Source organism: Siphateles boraxobius, unplaced genomic scaffold, assembly GCF_051911475.1.
Source record: "Siphateles boraxobius isolate OS27281-9 unplaced genomic scaffold, OSU_SipBor_1 63, whole genome shotgun sequence".
Taxonomy (NCBI): domain Eukaryota; kingdom Metazoa; phylum Chordata; class Actinopteri; order Cypriniformes; family Leuciscidae; genus Siphateles; species Siphateles boraxobius.
In genome coordinates, this window is record NW_027509190.1 from 1201811 (window position 1) to 1224284 (window position 22474).

Here is a 22474-nt window from a genome sequence, read left to right on the forward strand (position 1 = left end):
AGATTTATCTGCTGGAGGGTCTACACCGGTGGAACCAGGACCGGGAGGCTGCTTCCCTGTCATCGGAGCCATCAGCTTTGCGCAGCTACACAGGAGAACTTGTTCACTGTGTAAACGGCAATTATGAAAAGCTGTTTGGCAGGAAAGTGGTCCCCACGTTTTGTCCCCCTGCATGTTACACCGGTGAGAATTATTTTATATATTTTTTATTTTATCAACTTGCAATTTCTGTGTAACCTCCGTCTATATGTCAGATTTAACCCTATAGAGTCGATTGTATCATAATTGATATGCAAGTTTCTAAAGGACTCTAAATGATCAACATGATCAAAAATTTTTAGGAAACCTGGCCTCTGTCGTCTGATTGATTATAGTCTTTTAGTATAATTGTAAAAGTGTCCACCTTCAGCTCGTGCTTCACGTTTCTTTTCATTGTGAAACCTTTACTGATTTTATAAAGTAATTGTAAGAATAACTTTTATATTGTTACTAATATTTAATGACTAGTTACTAGACTGAAGCAGCTTGGGTTCACTTGATTAGAAAATCATGTTACATGTAAATATCAAAATGATCATCAGACTTTTCTCTCAATCATCATTGTATTGCATTTCATTTCATGTTTTGCCCACATAATTAAACGTGTTGGGCCTCTAAATAAAACTGTTTTGTTTTTTTTCTCCTTGACGATGAGCTCTATATTCTCACACTATATGAGCTACTACAAAAGCCTAATGTATCAAATATGATACACAACATTCTATTTAATTTCCGTTTGTTTATTGTTTTTATTTCAGGTGAGCTCATTGGAGTGCAGTATCTGTTCCAGCAGACTGGTCAGGCACTGCAGGACATGAATCCTGACTCTGAGCAGACAGCAGAGCTCATTGAGGACCTCAGTGTGGAGGAGGGAGATGAAGATGAAGGCTTCTGTGACATCAGCGAGGATCACACAATAGCAGATCCGGAGGCTGTTCTGTCACCACCCTCTTCCACACTGACACTGGGTTCTTCCACCCTGGTCACCAGCAGTGCCACACCTGTACTGGGCTCCACATCCCCTTCACTGATCCCTGACCCCAAACTTGTCCTCACACAGTCTCCTTCAACCCCTTGACCCTCAGGGACTGCTGTCACACCTGTTCCCTCTGAAACATCTGTTTCAACTCTCCCCTCAGAGCCAGAGGATGCTGGTCAGGATGTTGATGAAGAAGAGACGGTAAATAATACTCTTTTGTATGTCTTTCAAATTAACTAGAATAATTATGATGAATTAACATCCAGTGCTTTAAATCCAGACTTTCCACATATTTTACATTTAAAAGTACAGCCTAAATTCATTTGTAAGCTGCAAATACACATCAAGTCAAGTCATCTTTATTTATTTGGTGCTTTGTAAAATGTCAAGAATGGCGCTCTCTGCTTTGTACTATACAGTGCTTTACGGTGATAAACAGGAAAATAACACAATCAGTTATGGAATTATGCATTAGACAGATGTGATGTAATAATTGTATTGCATGTTTGTGTTTTTTAATAGGCTGTTGACTACCAAAATATCCCGGGTTATCAACATGTGGACCAGCTGGCAGAATATCTGGTGGATCTCCGGGACCACACAGCCCTCAGCCTGACCAACCAGGAAGCCAACACCATAATTGCTCTTTGGCAGAACCTGGATGACCGGGACAAGGAACGGGTGGTGTATGACAGTCGATGCCGAAAGAGACTGCTGAGTGGACGCTTCAAGGTCCCGAAGAAGCCCACTCACCCTGGTGTAGAGAGCACCACCAGATGTGTGCTGGGTGCAAGCAGCGCACCTGCTCAGTGGCCTGACTGTTGCCGTCTGGTGGAGACCATCTTCATCAGACTTTGCACTGTCCACCCAAGCCCCAAAAGAAAAGGCAAGGGAGCCCTGTCAAGATGGTCTCTGATCCTGCAAGACTATCGCAGGATAAGGCAGCTTGTACTGGGCAACAGCTTGGTGATGGGAGGAACATCCATGCAGCTGGTGGAGGTTAACCAGAACACCCTGCTTCAGTGGTATAACAAAAGACAGAAAAAGCAGGAGCTGTCTGTGCTGCTTCAGGGCATTCAGTTGCCTCAGCCCCTCCCTGAAGCTCATGAGCCTCTCCAGGTAGCCAAACGTCTACGGACTGAGCCAGAACAACCAGGGGAGCAGCACCAGTACAAGCTACCAGAGAGTACAGCTGGTCAGGCAAAGCAGAGGCAGACTTCTGTTGGGCGACCCCCTATCAGACCCAAGGCACCAGCGCAGAGTCAGACGTTGCTGACACCATCAGCATCTGGAGCATCACTGCAGATGGTACCAAATATACTTATACCATCAGCACCAGGTTTCCAGGGTGTGCCCATGTTCCAGGCTGTGCCAATGTTCCAGGGTGTGCCAATGTTCCAGGGAGTGCAAATGATCCAGGGCATCCCAATGGCCCAGGGGATGCAAATGGTACAGCCACTGTTACAGCCAACAGCTGTACAGGGCACCCGCTTACCCGCTTCACCAGCTGCCAATCCAGACGCCATGCCCAAGAGACCCTACAGGAGAACCGTAGAGGCCAACACTTGCAAAAAATGTGGGCAATTTAAAACAAGTGCTACAGGACATAGCCAGTACCGGGGCAGGGTGTACTGCCCACAGACTGAGACTGTTTCAAAAGAGGTGTGGTTAGAGGAAATGCGGAGAACCATTTCCAAATAATGTATATATTTTCATGTATATAGCATCATGTATATAGTGTAAACAGTTGTTTAAATAGTTAATACTTGTTGAATATTATTTAATTGTTTTTTTTAACGTTATTTAACATTTTAACTTTTTATTTCTTGTTTTTGAAAACCTATTTAACTCTTCATTTTATTTATTTATTTTTAAAACATGTTACCAGTATTTAACATTTTAATATTCATTACTGTTCTGTTGGCATGATTGGAAAATAAAAACAAATTGGCAAGTGATTTCTTTTTGACTTTGACTTTCATATAACACTAGTTCATCAGAACACTGCAACAATATAACATTTGTATATAAAAAATATAATTTATACATTTTGTTATTCTTGTGATTGACATTTTCAGCATATTAGTTACTATTTAATGGGTTGCATCTTTGTTCATTACAAATAACAGATTTGCAAGTGTCTTGTTTGAATGTAACCTAAAAAAATACTTAATCAGATCAATAATAATACAACAACTACTAAATAATAACACTGTTCCATTGGCAATTATATATTTTTATGAAAGAATATCAAAGAAACACAACAAACAAATTACATATGTATATTTTATTAACACTGGAACAGTATGCATTCAAAAAGAATTTGCTTATTTACTTTTACTTTCATATAACACAATATTTCATCAGTACACTGCACCAATATAACATTTTGTTTTTAAAAAGATAATTTGTCCATTTTGTTATTCTTGTGACAGACATTCTTCATATTAGTTACTATTTAATGGGTTGCATCTTTGTTCGTTGCATAATAATGCAAATAACATTTTTTTTTTAATGAAAGAATATCAAAAAACAACAAACAAATTACATATGTATATTTTATAAACACTGGAACAGTATGCATTAAAAAATTTAGCTTATTTACTTTTACTTTATTATAACAATATTTTATCAGTACACTGCAACAATATAACATTTGTATATAAAAAATATAATTTGTACATTTTGTTATTCTTGTGAAACATTTTACAGCATATAAGTTACTAATTAATGATTTGCATCTTTGTTCATTGCATAATAATGCAAATAACATTATTTTTCATGATAGAATATCAAAAAACACAACAAACAAATTAAATATGTATATTTTATTAAAACGGGAACAGTATGCATTCAAAAATAATGATTATTTATTCAAATAATAAATATTACAAAAAGTTGTCTTTAGCTGGATTCGAACCCCGGTCTTGGTGCACACCTGCAATAGAAAACAGTGTGATATAAATGCGTGATTTTCACACACGAAGAAACCGGAAAATGTATCATAAGATCTATGCTAATGAAGGCATATCTTTGAACATCAAATTTCATCCTTTCTTTTCTTCATTTTTTCTTTCTCTTCTTCCCCCTCTCTTTTTCTTCCTTCCCCTTTTCTTCCCTTCTTCCCCACCTTTGTTGGACTATTGTTCCCCAGCTTTGACGCAGCGCCTTAGACCGCTCGGCCATCCTGACATGACGGCCGGTGTTGAGCAGCATTTTTGGACCTACACCGAATGGCAGATGATCTAGAAGGTAGGGCTTCACCGCTCACCCGAGTCAGAGCACATGCCTCGTTGGCGCAGTTAGGCAGCGCGTCAGTCTCATAATCTGAAGGTCGTGAGTTCGAGCCTCACATGGGGCAGAATGGTGCTTTTTGATACACGGACCGTGTAAATTAATGAGCTGCTTTCTGTATTCCCTTTTATGCCTTTGTCCATTTCTTCATATGCAATGTAATTGAAATCCAGTGTTTTTTTAAGACTAATGTTGAACAAATGCAGTAATAGCATTACTCTCATATTCATGTCATATGTGTCAGTGTTGTTACAATGTTTTGTTAAGGCTTATATCATTCTTTCATTCTAATGGCATGTCTTGTTAATGCTAATGTAATGTTTTACATGACTTTCCTTGAAACTTGTGTCATGACACTCCACCCCATGCCCCCAAACCCATGACATTTAATTCCAAGAAATTTCCAAGAATCCTTGCCATGAAATTCTACTGCATCTTCTTCCGGTAAACATCACAACATGTTATTGCGTGAAATTCAGTTGAATCCGATTCAATCAACATGTCCATTTTTTCTGAAATGTCATGACTTGAAATTCCAAGTGCCATAGAATCCCATACATTGCACTAAAGTGTTACTTTAAAGGTCATGTACTGCAGGTCAGTGTTACTTTAATGTTTGGTTAATTCTAGCATGAACTGAATTGCAGTGCTTTGCCAACATTGCTGCATTTCTGGATAAACTTGCCAGAGGGTTAAAGACTCTAGCTTGACTCTAAAGACTTAAGGACTGGTGTGATGTGTTCATATGTTCTGGTTCTGCTCAGCATTCTGTATGAGCTGCAACTGTCTTATGGTGTTTTTGGGAAGGCCAGTGAGAAGTCCATTACAATAATCCACCCTGCTGGTGATGAAAGCATGCACAAGTTTCTCTAAGTCTTGACTGGAAATGTGACACCCCAAAGTATGTGCACATTTTCGGTAAAGTGTTAATTCATTAAGCAAAATTGGATTGTTATTTATGTGAACTAAAAAGAATTGTGGAACTTGAAAGTGAATCAGTACAGGATCGGTGTAGAAATATAGTTTGTTGTTGTAGTGAGAAGACGGGACTCGTATTATGAAAAGTGAAAGGAGGACTCTCATATAGGAGCTGTGTGCGCCTGCGCCCTCACATCTGCTGAGGATTTAGTGCGACGTGACACTGTGGCTCCTGTCTCATAAATTTTTCCTGTAATTTTGCAGAACTGTCTTATCTGTATACTGAGCCTTCCGCATGGGGCCTGTAACAGAAACAAAGCATCTAATTCTTGCATTATTTTTCAGGTGATAGTATGCTGATTTAGTTATTGCTTTGACATGACTACTGAAACTAAGGTCTGACTCCAGAGACACACCCAGATTCCTGACTTGATTTTTCGTTGTTTGACCCCTAGACTGAAGGTATGCGTTCACCTTGAGAACTTCATCTTTGTTTCCAAATGCAATGACTTCAGTTTTGTCTTTGTTTAACTGAAGAAAGTTTTGGCACATCCAATTGTTTACTTCATCAATGCATTGGCAGAGGGAGTTAATGGGGCTGTAATCGTTAGGCGATAGGGATAAGTAGAGCTGTGTGTCGTCTGCATAGCTGTGGTAAGCGATTTGGTTCTTTCTCATTATTTGGCTCATTGGGAGCATGTACAGGTTGAATAGGAGTGGCGCAAGAATTGAGCCTTGAGGGACTCCGCATGTCATGGATGTCCACTCAGACTTATGGTCTCCTATACTCACATAATAACCTCTCCCTACCAAGTATGACCTGAACCATTTTTGGACTATCCCAGAAAGCCCGACCCAGTTTTCCAGCCTGTCAAGAAGTATGTTGTGATCGACAGTGTCAAATGCAGCACTGAGGTCGAGTAGTACCAGCACTGATAATTTGCCTGTATCAGTATTTAAGCGAATATCATTTCGATAGGGTGCAGGTTGATGTTTTAAGGTGCTGTGCGGTTTCTTCCAAAATTTTGCCATCAATTTCTTCGAAATCAGACATAGTGACTACTTTCTCAGGTTGCGGTCTGATCTGTCTGACCCCAGCGCAACTCAAGGATGATCTGATCACCTTTCTGATATTATTGATTTTCTCAGAGAAGAAAGAAGTAAACTCACTGCACTTGCTCTCTGAGAGCATTTCACTGGGAATCTGGCTTGGGGGGTTTGTCAGTCTCTCTACAGTAGCAAAAAGAGTGCGCGTGTTGTTTATATTGCTGTTTATAATATTCCAGAAGAAAGTCTGTCTAGCTTTGCCTAGTTTCTTATTGAAAGCATGGATGCTGTCTTTGTAGATGTTATAATGGACTACAAGTTTTGTCTTCCGCCACATGCACTCTGCATATTTTTCACTGCTTTTGAGTTTCTCCAAGGTGCTTTTTGTGTGCCATTCTTCTTCCTGACTTTCACAGGAGCAATATCATTAATTACACTCTTAATTTTTGAGTTAAAAGAATCAAGGAGAAAATCAACAGTCAGCAGATATGCTTGGTGTTAAAGATATACCCTTCATGAATAGTACACTAGTGTTCTCATTTAAGCATCTCTTCTTGACAGACAAAGATCTAGCTTCAATGGCAGGAGAGATCAATATATCAAAGAGAATACAAAAATAATCAGACAGTGCTACGTCCTTAATAACAATCGATGAAATGTTTAGACCCTTACTGATAAGTAAATCTAGAGTGTGTCCACGATTATGTGTGGGTCCATGTACATGCTGAGTCAGATCAAGTTTTTAAAACAGTTTTGATTTCTTTTGCCATATTGGTTTCTGTGTTATTTATGTGAATGTTAAAATCTCCAGCAATGGCAAAACAGTCAAACTCTGAGGCAATTGTTGATAACAGTTCTGTAAAGTCCTCAGCAAAGGCTGGAGAGTATTTTGGAGGCCTGTAAACAATGATAAGTAAAATGCGTGGAGCACCTTTTAACACAATATCCAGATATTCGAAAGACGGGTAATTCCCAAATGATATTTGTTTGCATTGATAGATATGTGGCGCGATACGGCACAGCAAATGGAGATGATTGTCCATTGTTCAATGGAGATGAAAGGGTTGTTCTCTTATAACACCTCTTCCTACGAAAAGGAGCAATACTATTGGTATTGAACCCAGTTAAAAAGTAGCCGACTACGCCACCTAGGTTATTTACTGAAACCCAGGACCCAAATTCACCCAATTAAATAATTCTCACTGACGGCTGGACACTATTGACACTCAAACAGTAGTAGATTGAATTACAAAATCATTTATTACCATAAAATCAAGATGATCTAATTATTAAAACACATTGTCAAAAAAAGCTGCAGTCCTTAGCACAGTCTGGTATGATGTCCTTATGGTCAATGAATAAATGTCCTGGGTTGGTCCCACCGCACGTCGATCTCCACAGATCCAGACAGTAGTTTACCGGAAGGAAAAGAAGAAACAACTACCAGTATCTCTAGTCCAATGCAAATAAAAGCTAACGTTAGCCTATTACCACTCAATTGCGCACACAAATACCCACACCAATCATTACGCACTACATCCTGAATAAATCACATCACTATAAAGGAAAACCAAGAGCTATGGCTAGTACACTGGCAATTAGTTCTTAGTTTCTATTTGTTATGAATTCGGTGCAAAATGGTCACAGCAATCTTCATCAGACGAGCTTCAAACATCAATTATTGGGGTTTTACTCACAATATGACTGGGTACCCAGCCAACATTGATATGTGGGCCCCATGTGGGTTATATCCAGGCAGCATGGGTTCCTTGTGGGCATGGGCTGAACATGGGCAATTGATGTGGGTCCCATGTGGGTTTCACAATGTGGGTCACATATAGGTATGCCCATGTTGGATGATAATATGGGACCTTCATAGGACCTATGTGGGCAAAATAATTTCATGCTTAAAAATATATATATATATATATATATATATATATATATATATATATATATATATATATATATATATATATATATATATTTATACGTTTAAAATTTTGAAATGATAACATTTGGTTGGTAGTCACTTTTATACAAATAACTAATATCATAGATAGCATCGGATCAGTATAACAACTTTTTTAAATATAAATGCATTATTTTCTATTGTGACATTTCGTTTTGTTTGAATTATCATTATTACAACGTTCACCTGCCTATGAATTTATCAAACATGTATTTTATTTCCAATTTGCAAAGCTGGGAATGAGAGAAATTAAGAAATGTCAGAAATGAAGTGGGTCCCATATGAGACCTACGGGTTCAACATGACCTAGTCACTGACTGACGACACATTACGCTTGACAAAGTAGTCCTGCTTCGAATGTTTTTAATTACGATTTTTTTTTCACATATCATTATATCATATGTCATATAATATTTCCCAAAAATAATCGGAAATTTAAAATACAGCTATAAAGATTTGAAATATTCAAACTACAAGAATTCCCCCCCAGGCGCAAGGATACAGTTTCTTTCAAACCAAACGTAGAGCGGTGGCGCCGGCGAACGGGCGAAGCGAGCGACGACTTCATAATCGTTTCTGGATATACGACGAGGTCGTGGATAAAGTAAGGAGGTAAAATGAATATTTTCTAAACATGTCTGTATTATCTGTGTTTTAAACCATAGGGAACTTTGTTTTGGCAACTGAAATGACCTTTAAACAAATTTAGCCGTTAAGTTGTCTTTTTGTTTTTAGGCGCGTAACAGTAAATTATGCCTATTATGTTTGTGGGGCTTAAAATTGAGGTCATTTCTTTTGACAGTAAGGTGTACTTTTGTTTTTGCATGTCATTAATCAAGTGACATTCCCATTTTTATAGATTTTATGCTTTAATGATGCTTTTTGTGGCTGTATAGCCGCATTCACCTGAGGTAATGTAACATAAAACTTTCCACAGCAGCCGATGATAACACAATTTATAATAAGAACTTTTAATGGCATAATTCTGAATTTTTAGGGTATCCGACATAAGATGAGTGTCTAAGTTAAACACGTAAGAATTCTGCTTTTGAAGGCAAGGGCTAACGTTAAAAAAGGTTGCCTTTAATTTAAGTTACTTCTGCAGCTAACGTTAGGCAACAGTCCCGCTCAAGTATTAAAAGTCTGCAGTGAGAATGTCCTGGCTTTAAGGCCATCAAAAGGTTTATTTAGATCTGCTCACGTTGTCCTGCTGGCATCTATTGACAGAACGCGATATTGCCTGTGCTAAAACGCCACTCATTAACATTTTTGTGTGAGCATATCAGTGCACACTCCAGACCACTCGGTGAGTTTCACGTCTCTGTAAACTAAAGTGTAATGCGTTTATATGAATGATTGTTCCAGTGCCCCTATGAACTAACACAGAAACCTAAAATTCTCGGGACAGCAGCATGTGTCCAAATTTTAATCTCAACCGTTCGATTTCATCAGAAACGATCTTAAAACAGGGCTTTACTTGTAAAACACCGATCTCTGATCTTTTTCTGATCTCAAACAATTTCTAAATTAGAGGAGTAGTTCAATTTTTAAAAAACTTTTGCTGATAATTTACTCACCCCCATGTCATCCAAGATGTCCATGTCTTTCTTTCTTCAGTCGAAAAGAAATTAAGGTTTTTGATGAAAACATTCCAGGATTTTTCTCCATATAATAGACTTCACTGGGTACCAAACGGTTCAAGGTCCAAATGACAGTTTCAGTGCAGCTTCGAATGGCTTTAAACGACACCAGACGATGCATAAGGGTCTTATCTAGCGAAACAATCGGTCACTTCAAAAATAAATAAAAAACGTTTAAGTTTTATAAGCTCAAATGCTCGCCTTGCTCTGTTCTGTGATGCACGTTCGTGACTCTCCTGTTCGAACTCGATCATCAAAATGAACAAATCTTTTTTCGAGTCATTCTGTTCATTCAACGAACGAAATGACTCGAAAAAAGATTCGTTCATTTTGAACGAGTAACAATAGTCTACCACTGAGTCACATACAATAGTGATGAGTCGTCATAAACCAAATTATGTCCTCATAAACCATGAGTAAACACACACAGGTGTTGTAAAACAATAATCTACCGCTGAGTCACATTATTGCTCCTTTCTCTGTTTCTGTCTTCCAGCTTGTCCATGAGCCTGTCGCTCCAGCCTTAACAGGAAGTGAAGTCACGTCTCCTGAAGAGGTTCGTTAATACATTTATCAATTAAGTTTCAAACGTCATAAAATTATCTTATTGCTAATAAATGTGATTTAGCAGTACACTATTGTTAAAAACACTCGTGTGTGTTAACAGTACCATGAGTAAAACACACAAGTGTTGTAAAACAATAGTCTACCGCTGAGTCACATACAATAGTCATCAGTCGTCACAAACCAAATCATGTCCTCATAAACCATGAGTAACTCTCCTGACTGCTATTGGTAGCACTTTGTTTTTAATTGTATTCTGTTCATCTCTCTGTGCCTATCCTCAGTCATCAGCCACTGCTACCACCCAGTCGTCATCGTCTTCCATTGGTAACTCAGTGGCATGGTTCCAGCTTGGACCTGCAAGGAGCCAATCCCTCCTGAGTGGTCTGAGCCCGTGGCTCCGCCTCCAGCCTTGGAGTGCTCAGACTCACCTCGACCCGTCGCCCTGGCTCCTGCACTCCTTCATCCCTCGACTGTAGCGTTGACCTTCGGCCGCTCAACCTCGCCTGGGTCAGACCTCGCCACGCCTCTGCTGCGGACTTGCGGGTGGTCCACTGCCCTCCGACCCTCCATCTCTTCGGCTCCGGCTAGCTCCGCCTTCCCCCAGTTGTCACCTCCGCCCTCAGTCACATCGGCTCGTCCTCAGCCCTCAGGATCCTCGCTTCCTTCTCGGGGGTCGTCGCTGCGGCTCCGTCGGTGGGTCGCCAGGGTCATCGGCAGTTCATCGCTTCCTCGGCTCTACGTTTGTGAAGGAGTCTCTTCCAGCGGCTGCCTGTTCGTCGATCGTCACCAGGATGAGGCCCCTTAAACCACCATCATGGCTCCTCCCTCCATTCAATCCGCCGTGGGCTATTGTCCTGGTTGCGCTCTGGGTCAGCAACATCTGACAACATCCATCTGCCTGCATCTGCTATCCTTTACTGTCGCCATTAATCACATCCAAAATATGTTTTTGTTTACGTACTTTATGTACATATAAATACAGATACAGTATTAATATATATTTAAAAATTGCATGTGTATACATTTACATATTTTTATTATTACATTTTATATTATATTAAATGTATAAACAGCATATTCTTCTTAAATGTATACATGCATGTGTTTGTATTTATGTATACATAAATATACGCAGTACACACTCATATATTATGTAAACAAAAACTTTTATTTTGGATGCGATTAATCATTTGACAGCACTAGAATGTAATATTATTGTTGTTTTTACAATATTTTAAAAAAACAAAAAACTCACTGAGTGACAATGTTTGTTTTTTTACCCATTTCAAAAAATGAATTTTTCTTTGAACGTTTTTACTCTCCTACTGATGCTGTTGATTTTTTTAAAGGTTTTGTTAAACACCAAGAAAAAAAACCAATCAGCAATTTAAAAAAGAAAAACAAATACAGAAATACAAACACCTGAACTGCCTCAGTTGATCATGAATAATGTATTGACAGTAACAGCCACACCAGTTGAGGTGAGAGAATCTCATGGAGAAATCAGAACAAATTAGTACTGACAAAGAAACATATAGAACAAACACTGCTGTAAACATTTAGCTTTTACATTTATAGTTTATGATGTAGCCTAGTTAAGCAACATGAGACCGCCAGTAGTGTTGTTTCTCGAATATCAGCACGATTGCAGATTTGACATGGATTTTATTCACTCAATAAACAAAGTTGCAATAAGTGACTTACACTTTTAAATAGAATATTTTTTAAATTAGTTTAAAAAAAGATCACTGCAGAACAGTTACGCATCTCTGAGCAACACACAGTGGTGTTTCTTAACTGAATGATTCAGCATTTTGAGTGAATCATTCAAGTCAATGATTCAGTGATCCATTCGTAAAGACAGGCCCTTGCCTTTGTTCTTAAAGGGTTAGTTCACCCAAAAATGAAAATGATGTCATAAATGACTCTCCCTCATGTCGCTCCAAGCCCGTAAGACCTCCGTTCATCTTCAGAACACAGTTGAAGATATTTTAGATTTAGTCCGAGAGCTTTCTGTCCCTCCATTGAAAATGTATGAACGGTATACTGTCCTTGTCCAGAAAGGAAATAAAGAATCAAAGTAGTCCATGTGACATCAGTGGGTTAGTTAGAATGTTTTGAAGCATCGGAAATACATTTTGGTCCAAAAATAAAAAAAAACTAGGACTTTATTCAGCATTGTATTGTCTTCCGGTTCTGTTGTGGATCCGCGTTCAGTGACGCTGCTGACGTGTGTCTGGTGCGCCCGAGCTTCGTTTACAGTCTGAGGGAGACGCACGCTGGAAACAAAACAATCTTCACAAACATGTCTAAGGATTTCCACACAGACGAAGACTTGCATTTTTTTGCCCAGCCATATTTATTTGAACCCGAATACACGGACGCACCAGATACACGTCAGCAGCGTCACTGCGGACTCGTGACTGCATACCCACTTTTTGTGCCACTGTGTAGAGACACCTCATAAACCACTATTTGGCCCCATAAGCCTGTGAAATGTCACATAATTATTATGTGTTTGTTGTAAAAGTGAAATTGCTATTTTGAAGCATGGTTTGTTTTTTGTAGATCAAATGAAAATTTTTTGACATGACTTTCATGGCGATTGGATGTTGTGAAAGGTGTGTCCCCGTAAACCACTAAAAAGTCACGTTGACCTCATAAACCACGTGTGTGTGTGTGTGTGTGTGTGTGTGTGTGTGTGTGTGTGTGTGTGTGTGTGTGTGTGTGTGTGTGTGTAAAATGTGTGTGTAACACTGAATAAATGCTGATTAATAAACAAATGCAGTGCGTTTTGGCCATAAAAACAATACAATTCACTTAAACCATTTGAATTTAGAATGTTTATTTGTTTTGTAGCATAGAATAAAAAAAAAAAGAATAAAAGCCCAAATTCAATCTGTTCATTATATAAAGTGATCGAGTCTCTTCTGAGAATCTGGGTGAATGAGTTTCAATGGACGGACAGACATCTCTCAGATTTCGTTTAGAATATCTTCATTTGTGTTCCAAAGATGATTAAAAGTCTTACAGGTTTGGAACGACATGAGGGTGAGTAAATTGTGACATTATTTTCTCTAAATTTTTGTGTGAACTATCCCTTTAATTATGCGTGCTCGAGCGCTAGCAGAGCATCAGCCGTGACGCCACAGGCAGCGCGAGTTCCATGTGACGTCACAGACTGAGTTCAACAGCGATGATCAGAGTCGAGATTCACTAACGGACAAAGTGTTACAAACGCAGTTTACCGCTTTAAACAACAGGCACGTCTACACAGCTCGTCGAGTTTCTGAATCTGACAGAATACGGTGTCATTCAATATATATTATACAATATTGAGTTACTTTGACGGAATCTTCTGATCATAACAGTAGTTCAGTCACTAACGGACGAGGTTTGCAAACGCAGTTCACCGCTATAAATAACAGTCAGAGACCGTGTCAATCCGACATCATGTCTGTAAAGTTCCCGCTGGATCTGGAGAGCTTGTTCGAGGACTCTCGGCCGCAGAGTTGCGCTGCTGTGTTCGCTGGGAGAAGCCTGAACACAACTGAGGCTTGGGAGGACCACACAACAGGTACTGAGTTATACACATCAGAACTGACACACACATCGACATAAATGGCAGGACTTGTATGTGGCACAGCATTATTGTTGCCACCCGTCCCGGTTTTCCCAGGATTGTCCTTCTTTTTAACAACCTGTCCCGGGAAAGGCTTTTTAACACGGCAGAGAGGGAGAGACCTTGCGCACGTGTGCGTGTGTGCTGTGCTGTGTGTGCTTGTGTGTGCTTTTGTGTGTGTGCCTCATGAAGCGCATGTAAGACAGCATTGCCTAAAGCACAGAGGACATATTTTTTTATTGTGCTGTAGCTTGCATGTTTAGGACTGCTGTGTACAGCTGACTCCTGAAGTGTGTGATATTCTTCATACTCTGTGTGTTGGTCAGTTCACAGCAGTGACAGAAATCATTTTTACCAATACGTTTCAGTTGATTTTTACCTTTTATGGGCAGTTTTACCTTTATACATTTATTTTAAGCATGCATCACCTTTTGTATGAATTTCATACATTTATTAAATTATAATAATAAGACACAATAGGGCTTTTAGCAATAAAATTGTATCAACAAAATCTTTGCAATGGAGAGGAAACAGAATCTGCAGCTGAAGTGGCATTTAAATGCATTTACACAGACTGTTTAATGACAAATGAAGAACCTGCAGTGATGCATAAATAATGTTTTGATGTTTTAAACATAAAACGTTGAATATTGATATTTGAAATGATTTAAAACATGAAAAGGTACTTTAAATGTAAGATTAAACCCGCCAGTAGGAGGCGGTTAATGAGTGAGTCATTGAGATTCAACTGATTCGTTGAAAAAGCTGATTCATTCAGTGAGGAGTGTTTCTTAGAGACCGTAATACAGTGCTGTGGCTTCGTTTTCCACTGTTTTAGTTGGCGAAATAGAGCTAAAACAGGCAATATGGTGTCTTAAATGTACTAAACTTAATATTAACTTCTTGTTTATTAAACGTGTATAAAATCAAAATCACATTTTGTTATCATGCTTGTATCTGGAGAAAAACTGCACTGTGTGTGATATTATATAGATGAACTGTGTGTGTGAGGGATATACTTCGGTATTAAACAAGCTGGGTAAATTTTGCTTCACTTTGCTCAGAAACTGCCGGCAGGACTTACAGAAAACCGCATCACTGGATGCACTGTGTCCCAACATGCCGAATCTCTCATACCAGCGATATTAGCGATACAACCATATTACTGTGAATGCAAATCGTTGCACATTATATGACCTTGAAAGGTTTAACAAAAAAAGAAATACTAGTCTCAGAGATGGAGAAAGTGTTGGTTTGAGTCTGGAACCAACAAAGGGATATAACTGTAATATAATGAGCTCAACGTGATCATATTCTCTGATGATTTCTCCTGTGTTTTCAGGCTCTTCTCTGATCATCCCTCTGGTTCTGGTTCCTCTGGGTCTGATCTTCGCTGGACTCTTATTACGGTTTCTCTTTAAGAAGTGTCAGTCTCGAGGTAAAACTCCTTAAATACTTTACATGGAGAAACTCTCCATTTATACCGAGTTTAAAACCGATAGATTTCTTTCACCCGTTTTCCCACTTTCTGGCACCACCTTTAGGCTGCAATGTGACATGATACAGATACTTGATGTGTATTTATTTATTATTTCGACAGCTTTGTCATTCCATAGTGGAAAACGTGTTGATTTAAGTGAAGAATATGCCGTTTTGCATACTTGCTGTTATATACGGTTGAAAAAGGACAAACTTGTTGTACATTCAGTTCTACACAAACGCAACTGATGCGCACACGCAAGACTAGATCGTTATTTAAACGGTTAGCATAAATGTACAATGTGAAACCTAGAAACCGGTTTGATTTTGTAGAGGCAAACATTTTTAAATCACTGAATAAGAGACAGACATGTGCCAGTTGTCTTTAAAGATTATTCACTCCTTCGCAAGGAAAGGTCAGGGGTCATCCAGTCACACAGAGAAGGAGGGCATCCTTTCTTCTTTATAGTGGACTCCCTCTATGCCATCATGAACAACATGTCCCATAACTAACACATTGTTGATCTACTAGCCTTGAGTAAAGGCCCTTTGTCTCAGTCATACATTAGTCACACATTTCTTATTGTCCAGTCACGATTTCTAAGATTCTATAAATATAAGAAAAAGCAAACTTTTTTTTTACACTTTATACACATTTTATACTTCTGAAATATTATTACTGACACTATAACAAAATAAATGAGTATGAGAACATGTATAAAACTAAATTAAACATCAATCTCTTAAATATTTTCTAATTTCATGAACATTTTTATTAAACATGGACCTTTGTGTTCATGAAATGTCATTATCTGTTGGAACCGGAGTCGGGCAATAATGCCTTCAGAGCCAGAGAATAAACGCTGCATGGAGACAGAACAGGTTTAGTTTAGTTTAATTACGGTTACAGCTTATTGTAACCTAGCCCACTTAAAGAGCTCACAGGTACATCATGTATTGATGTATAACATGAACCAGCGCGTGTGGTTGCGCGTGTCGACGCGCCTCGTGATTTAACAAATATAGGCTGTGTTTTTTTAACCATGCAGCAAACAAACCAAAAAGATTAAAAAAAATATATATATATATATCGGTAATTTGTTTTTTACTTTCGGTAAAGTATCTGATAGTTTTACAAAACCTTCAAATGTACTGTTATGAGCACTAGTTCCATGCTCACATCTTCCATGTCTTACTATTTGTTGCTCTGATTTGACTTCTATGTACTCTTATTCATTCAACATAATACCTTATCTCAATTAAATGTAGGAATGAATGTATATGTGACACAAAAAGGTAAAAAATATGCTTGGCTGGTGGATTTTTTCATCTACCAGTCCCAGGTGAGCCAAAACTTTAATTTTGTTAAATATATGTGACACCCTGACACCAAACCACTGCATCCACTAAAGTAAACGGCATACGTGCGCCCACTGCCTCTCGAGTGCAGCCGCTGGGAAAAACCTGAACAGAACACACACAAACATCTCATTCTCACCAACACCATGCTATGGCATTACTTCCCAACCAATGTCTCGTCAAAAAGAGGGACTCTTTCAACATGTGCTGAGCACACTTAAAACGTCTCAGGTTACTACTGTAACCATAGTTCCCTGAGAAAGGGAACGAGACGATGCGTCACTTGACGCTTTGGGAACGCCCCCAGCGTGCATGCGTCTGAGCATCAATGTCAACTAGTCCAATGGAAAGAATGAGCGTCACGGGCGGGTGACGTCATGACCAGGAAGGGATAAAGGCTCACCCGGTGAAACGCGGCATTAGCTTCAAAAAGTCGAAGCAAGCCGATCACAGGGAAGCAGGAAGTATGGCAGGGTGACGCATCGTCTCGTTCCCTTTCTCAGGGAACTATGGTTACAGTAGTAACCTGAGACGTTCCCTTTCGAGGGAACTCGCGATGCGTCACTTGACGCTTTGGGAACGAGAATACCCAAAACGCCAGAATTCCAAGTACCTGAGTGTCAGTCTGTTGGAACTAAGCACTAAGCACCTGAGAACCTGGGGCAGCATCCAGGTCCAAACTGTAAAACCTGACGAATGTGAGCGGTGAGGACCAGCCTGCCGCATCACAAACGTCTTGGAGGGAAACCCCAAATAACAAGGCTTTAGAGGCCGCCATACCCCTCGTTGAGTGAGCTCTGACCACCAAGGGACACGGATGGTCAGAGTACTCGTATGCAAGTGAAATAGCCTCGACTATCCACTTGCTAACCGTCTGTTTAGAAGCAGGAAGACCCTTCTTAGGTGATCCAAAGCAAATAAATAACTGGTCGGACTTCCTCATAGAAGATGTCCGATGAACATAAGTATCCAGTGCTCGCACTGGACACAAGAGGTTCAGCCTTTCCTGGTCCGCAGATGTAAACGGAGGAGGACAGAAAGCCTGCAGCACGATAGGCCTCGGAATCAAGGTCGGCACCTTAGGGACGTATCCCTGTTTTGGATATAAGAATGCCTTGACCATCCCCGGTGCAAACTCCAGGCAAGTGGGGGAAACCGAAAGGGCCTGAAGGTCTCCAACTCTCTTAAGGGACGAAATAGCTAGCAGAAAGATAGTCTTAAGGGTAAGAAATTTCTCTGAAACCGAATCTAAGGGCTCGAATGGAGCCCTAGACAGGCCTTCTAGTACTAATGCCAAATCCCAAGCTGGCACCCTAGTGCGAGTTGCAGGCCTCAGCCTCAGTGTGCCACGAAGGAAACGTGTAATCAGGGGGTCTCGACCCAACGATGTACCCCCAACCAGGGCGTGGTAAGCCGCAATGGCCGCCACGTAAACCTTAAGTGTGGAAGGACATAAACCTGACGTAAAGCGCTCCTGCAAGAACTCGAGTACTGTGTTCACAGAACAGTTAACCGGATCCCACTGATGTCGGTGACACCATACAGAAAAAACTTTCCATTTCAGCGCATATAGTTTCCTAGTAGCTGGAGCTCTGGAGCTTAGGATGGTCTCAGCAGCCTCAGCTGAGAGACCACTCTCTATGAGTTGGGCCCCCTCAGAGGCCAAACCCACAGGTTCCAAATCTCTGGCCGAGGGTGAAATATTGTGCCCCCGGCCTGAGACAGAAGGTCTCTCCTGATCGGGATCTCCAAGGGAGGACCGTCTAAGAGATGGATCAGGTCCGCAAACCAGATCCGACTCGGCCAGCGTGGTGCTACAAGCAGTAGGCTTATTCCGTACTGGCGGACTCGTTCCAGAACTCCTGGGAGCAGAGCAACAGGGGGAAATGCGTACAGACGTAGCCTCGGCCACGTCTGCACCATAGCATCCAGCCCCAGGGGGGCTGGGTGAGTAAGGGAGAACCAAAGTGGACAGTGCGTCGTGTGCTGAGACGCAAACAGATCCACCTCTGCTTGGCCGTAAAACTCCCAAATTTTCTCCACCGCCTCGGGGTGGAGTCTCCAGTCCCCTGGCCTCAGCTCCTGCCTCGACAGGATGTCTGCCCCCACATTCTGGTCCCCAGGAATATACACTGCCCTCAGGGAGAGTACCTTCCCCAGAGACCACAGGAGGATCTGGTGCGCCAGTTTGCAGAGCGGACGCGACCGCAGACCCCCCTGACGGTTCAGATAAGAGACCACTGATGTGTTGTCTGTTCGTACAAGCACATGATGGCCCCTCAGGTCTGGGAGAAACTGTCTCAACGCATTGAAGACAGCCATCATCTCCAGGCAATTGATGTGCCACGAAAGATGATGACTTTTCCACAGACCCTGAACCGAGCGGCCTTCCATTACCGCTCCCCAGCCGGTGAGGGAAGCATCTGTCGAGATCGTAACACGATGGCAAAGAGCTCCCAATACCGGACCCTGGGTTAAGAACCAATGTTTCCTCCATATAATTAAGGCACGAAGGCACCGCCGCGTGACCTTGATCATACGAAGTGGGTTTCCCCTCGGGGAGAACCCTCTGGTCCTTAGCCACCACTGTAAAGGTCTCATGTACAGCAGGCCAAAAGGAATCACGTTGGACGCTGCCGCCAAGAGACCCAACAGTCTCTCGAACTGTTTCACAGTGCGTGACTGGCCTAGCTTTAGCTCTTTGGTGGCTGTCAGGATAGCAGCTACACGAACGGGCGATAGAGTGGCCCGCATCGTCACTGAATCCCATACCACACCAAGGAAAGTGGTTCTCTGTACTGGAGAAAGAACACTCTTCTTGGCGTTGAGCCTCAACCCCAACATCTGCATATGAGCGAGAACGACCTCGGTGCCGAACCGCCGACTGCTCTGATTCCGCCAGAACCAGCCAGTCGTCGATGTAGTTCAGAATACGTATGCCCTGAAGCCTGAGAGGGGCTAGAGCTGCATCCACGCATTTCGTGAACGTGCGGGGTGATAAAGCTAGACCGAAAGGAAGAACCCGATATTGGTATTCTTTGCCCCCGAAAGAAAACCTTAGGAACTTCCTGTGCTGAGGGAGGATGGAGATATGGAAGTAGGCGTCCTTCAGATCTATCGTGACAAACCAGTCCTCGGATCTGATTTGAGTCGCGATCTGTTTGAGTGTCAGCATCTTGAACTTGAGTTTCTGTACTGAACGATTCAACAGACGAAGATCTAAAATGGGACGCAACCCCCCATCCTTTTTTGGAACAATGAAATAACGGCTGTAAAAACCCGACTCTCTGTCGGGTGAGTACACCTGTTCTATAGCTTCCTTTGCTAACAGGGCCTTTACCTCTTGCTCCATTACCAGAGCCTGCTCGGGATGCACCACTGTGGGCAGCACCCCGTTGTAACGAGGAGGACGAGAACCAAACTGGATTCTGTATCCTTTCTCTACAATCTGCAGGACCCAATGAGAAATATTCGGCAGAAGCTTCCACGCTTTACCTCTCGAGGCTGGTCTCTGGTGTTATCGAGACAGCCAATTCCGGAGCCTGAAACATAATGGCAGGAACTACCTGAACTGGCCGCTCTAAGGCCCCCCTCAGAGGGCGCGAAACCGATGCTGTGCCGCAGCATAGCATCAGCGACTCGCTGGAGACCGCTGCGCCCTGAAGCACCGAGGGTGGCAGGGTTGGCAGAACGGTCTCGTGAGGACCCCGAAATGGAACGGGCACCGTAAAATGAGGTGTACACCGCTCCACTTCGGTCGGGGCTGTCCTCACAGGCCTGATGCGTGAACATCAGGACCTTTTTTTTTTTTTGAACCGAAGTCTTCTTCGCCTGAAGAACGGTCCTCAGATCCGGCTTCGACTTAGAAGACTTCGGTTGAGAGGGTTGCGTCTGTCTCCAGTCTCTACGTGGAGGTGCACGAGATGCAACACTCTCTTTCTGATGCACACGATATGATGAGCTTGACGGCTGGGGCTGCTCACGCCCAGCAGCCCCAGGGGGCTGGACCCGGCGAGGGATAAACTTTTTAAAAACGTCCGCTTGTTTTTTTTGACTCCTGAAATCTCTCGACGACCGCGTGGACTGCGTCGCCGAAGAGACCAGAAGGTTCAAGCGGAGCATCTAATAAAAAAGCTCGATCTTTTTCTTTGATTTCAGACAGATTCAACCATAAATGTCTCTCAGTAGCTACCAAGGCTGCCATAGACCGCCCAATTGCTCTGGCGGTCTCCTTAGTAGCCCTGAGAGAAAGATCGGTAGCCCGACGAAGTTCACGAATCTCGTCATGACTGACTCCCTCACTACTATCCAGATCCCCCAGCAGGTCAGCTTGATAAGCCTGGAGCACTGCCATAGTATGCAGACATGCTCCAGCTTGACCTGCTGCCGTATAAGCTTTGCCCACTAACACCGAAGTGGCTTTAAGCGGTCTAGTGGGCAAAGCCGAGGCTTTCAGAGACGATGCGGGACCAGGGGAAAGATAACTGGCTAAATTCTCTTCCGCCTGGGGCATCGCCTCATAACCATACTCTTTCAGCCCTCTTATTCTCGAATAAGTGTTAACATGAGGGCTGAAAAGACGTGATGAGTATGGTTTATTCCACGATTTTGAAATCTCATTGTGTAAATCGGGAAAAAATGGAAGCCCTCGTGGTGGAGATAATGTGGTTGAAGATAAAAAGCGCTCATCTAATTTGCTTTTAGGACGAGCGCCCTTATTCTCAGATGGCCATTCAATATTTAACTTCTCTACAGCCCGCGACATAACATCCACCAGCTCATCATATGCTGGGGAAATAAATTGTGAATCCCTTTCCCCCATGTGTGTGCTTACACTCTCCACACTCATCACATCAACCTCCTCGGAGGAAGAGCAACAAAGTAGTGGAGGGCTCTCTCCCCGGGCGAAAGAAACCGCAGAGCGTGCTTCCGACACCGGGGAGAGAGCACTGGATCTCTCGGGTAAGGAAGGAGAAAGAGCCCTCGGACCCGTCTCCAACCCCTCCGAAAGATCCTTTTGCGATCCCCAGGAATGCATTCTCCGCGCCGCCTCAGCAGACGCGGGTCCTGATCCCTGTGGATCGCGAGCCTGCCCACTCACTTTATCAAAGAGTGACAGGCGAGAGCGGAGCATGCGAAGCGGTAACATCTCACAATGCTGGCACTCAGCCCCCTCGAAGGCTGAGACCGCATGCTCCACTCCCAAACAAACGACACAAAGCTCGTGTGTGTCCCCACCCGTTAAATAACGCGGGCAGGGAGAAACACACTGTTTGTACACTTGTTTAGTTTCCATCCTTTTCCGCAACAGACAACAGTAAATAGACAGAGACAAAATGACACAGATCGCTTGCTGAGACACAGAAGCTAATGCCGCGTTTCACCGGGTGAGCCTTTATCCCTTCCTGGTCATGACGTCACCCGCCCGTGACGCTCATTCTTTCCATTGGACTAGTTGACATTGATGCTCAGACGCATGCACGCTGGGGGCGTTCCCAAAGCGTCAAGTGACGCATCGCGAGTTCCCTCGAAAGGGAACACTATTTCCAGCGAGTTAT

The 22474-nt window shown here is 42.1% G+C and overlaps 1 long non-coding RNA gene and 1 other non-coding gene across 2 annotated transcripts in view; both read left to right on the forward strand.

Annotated features, from left to right (window-relative positions):
* Positions 1-22474, forward strand: part of LOC143719415 (uncharacterized) — a 694388-nt gene that overhangs the window by 78621 nt on the left and 593293 nt on the right. The gene's annotated exons all lie outside the window — the stretch shown is intronic.
* trnam-cau (transfer RNA methionine (anticodon CAU)) lies at positions 4306-4379 on the forward strand. The gene has a single exon. It is a non-coding gene; the product is annotated as a tRNA-Met (tRNA).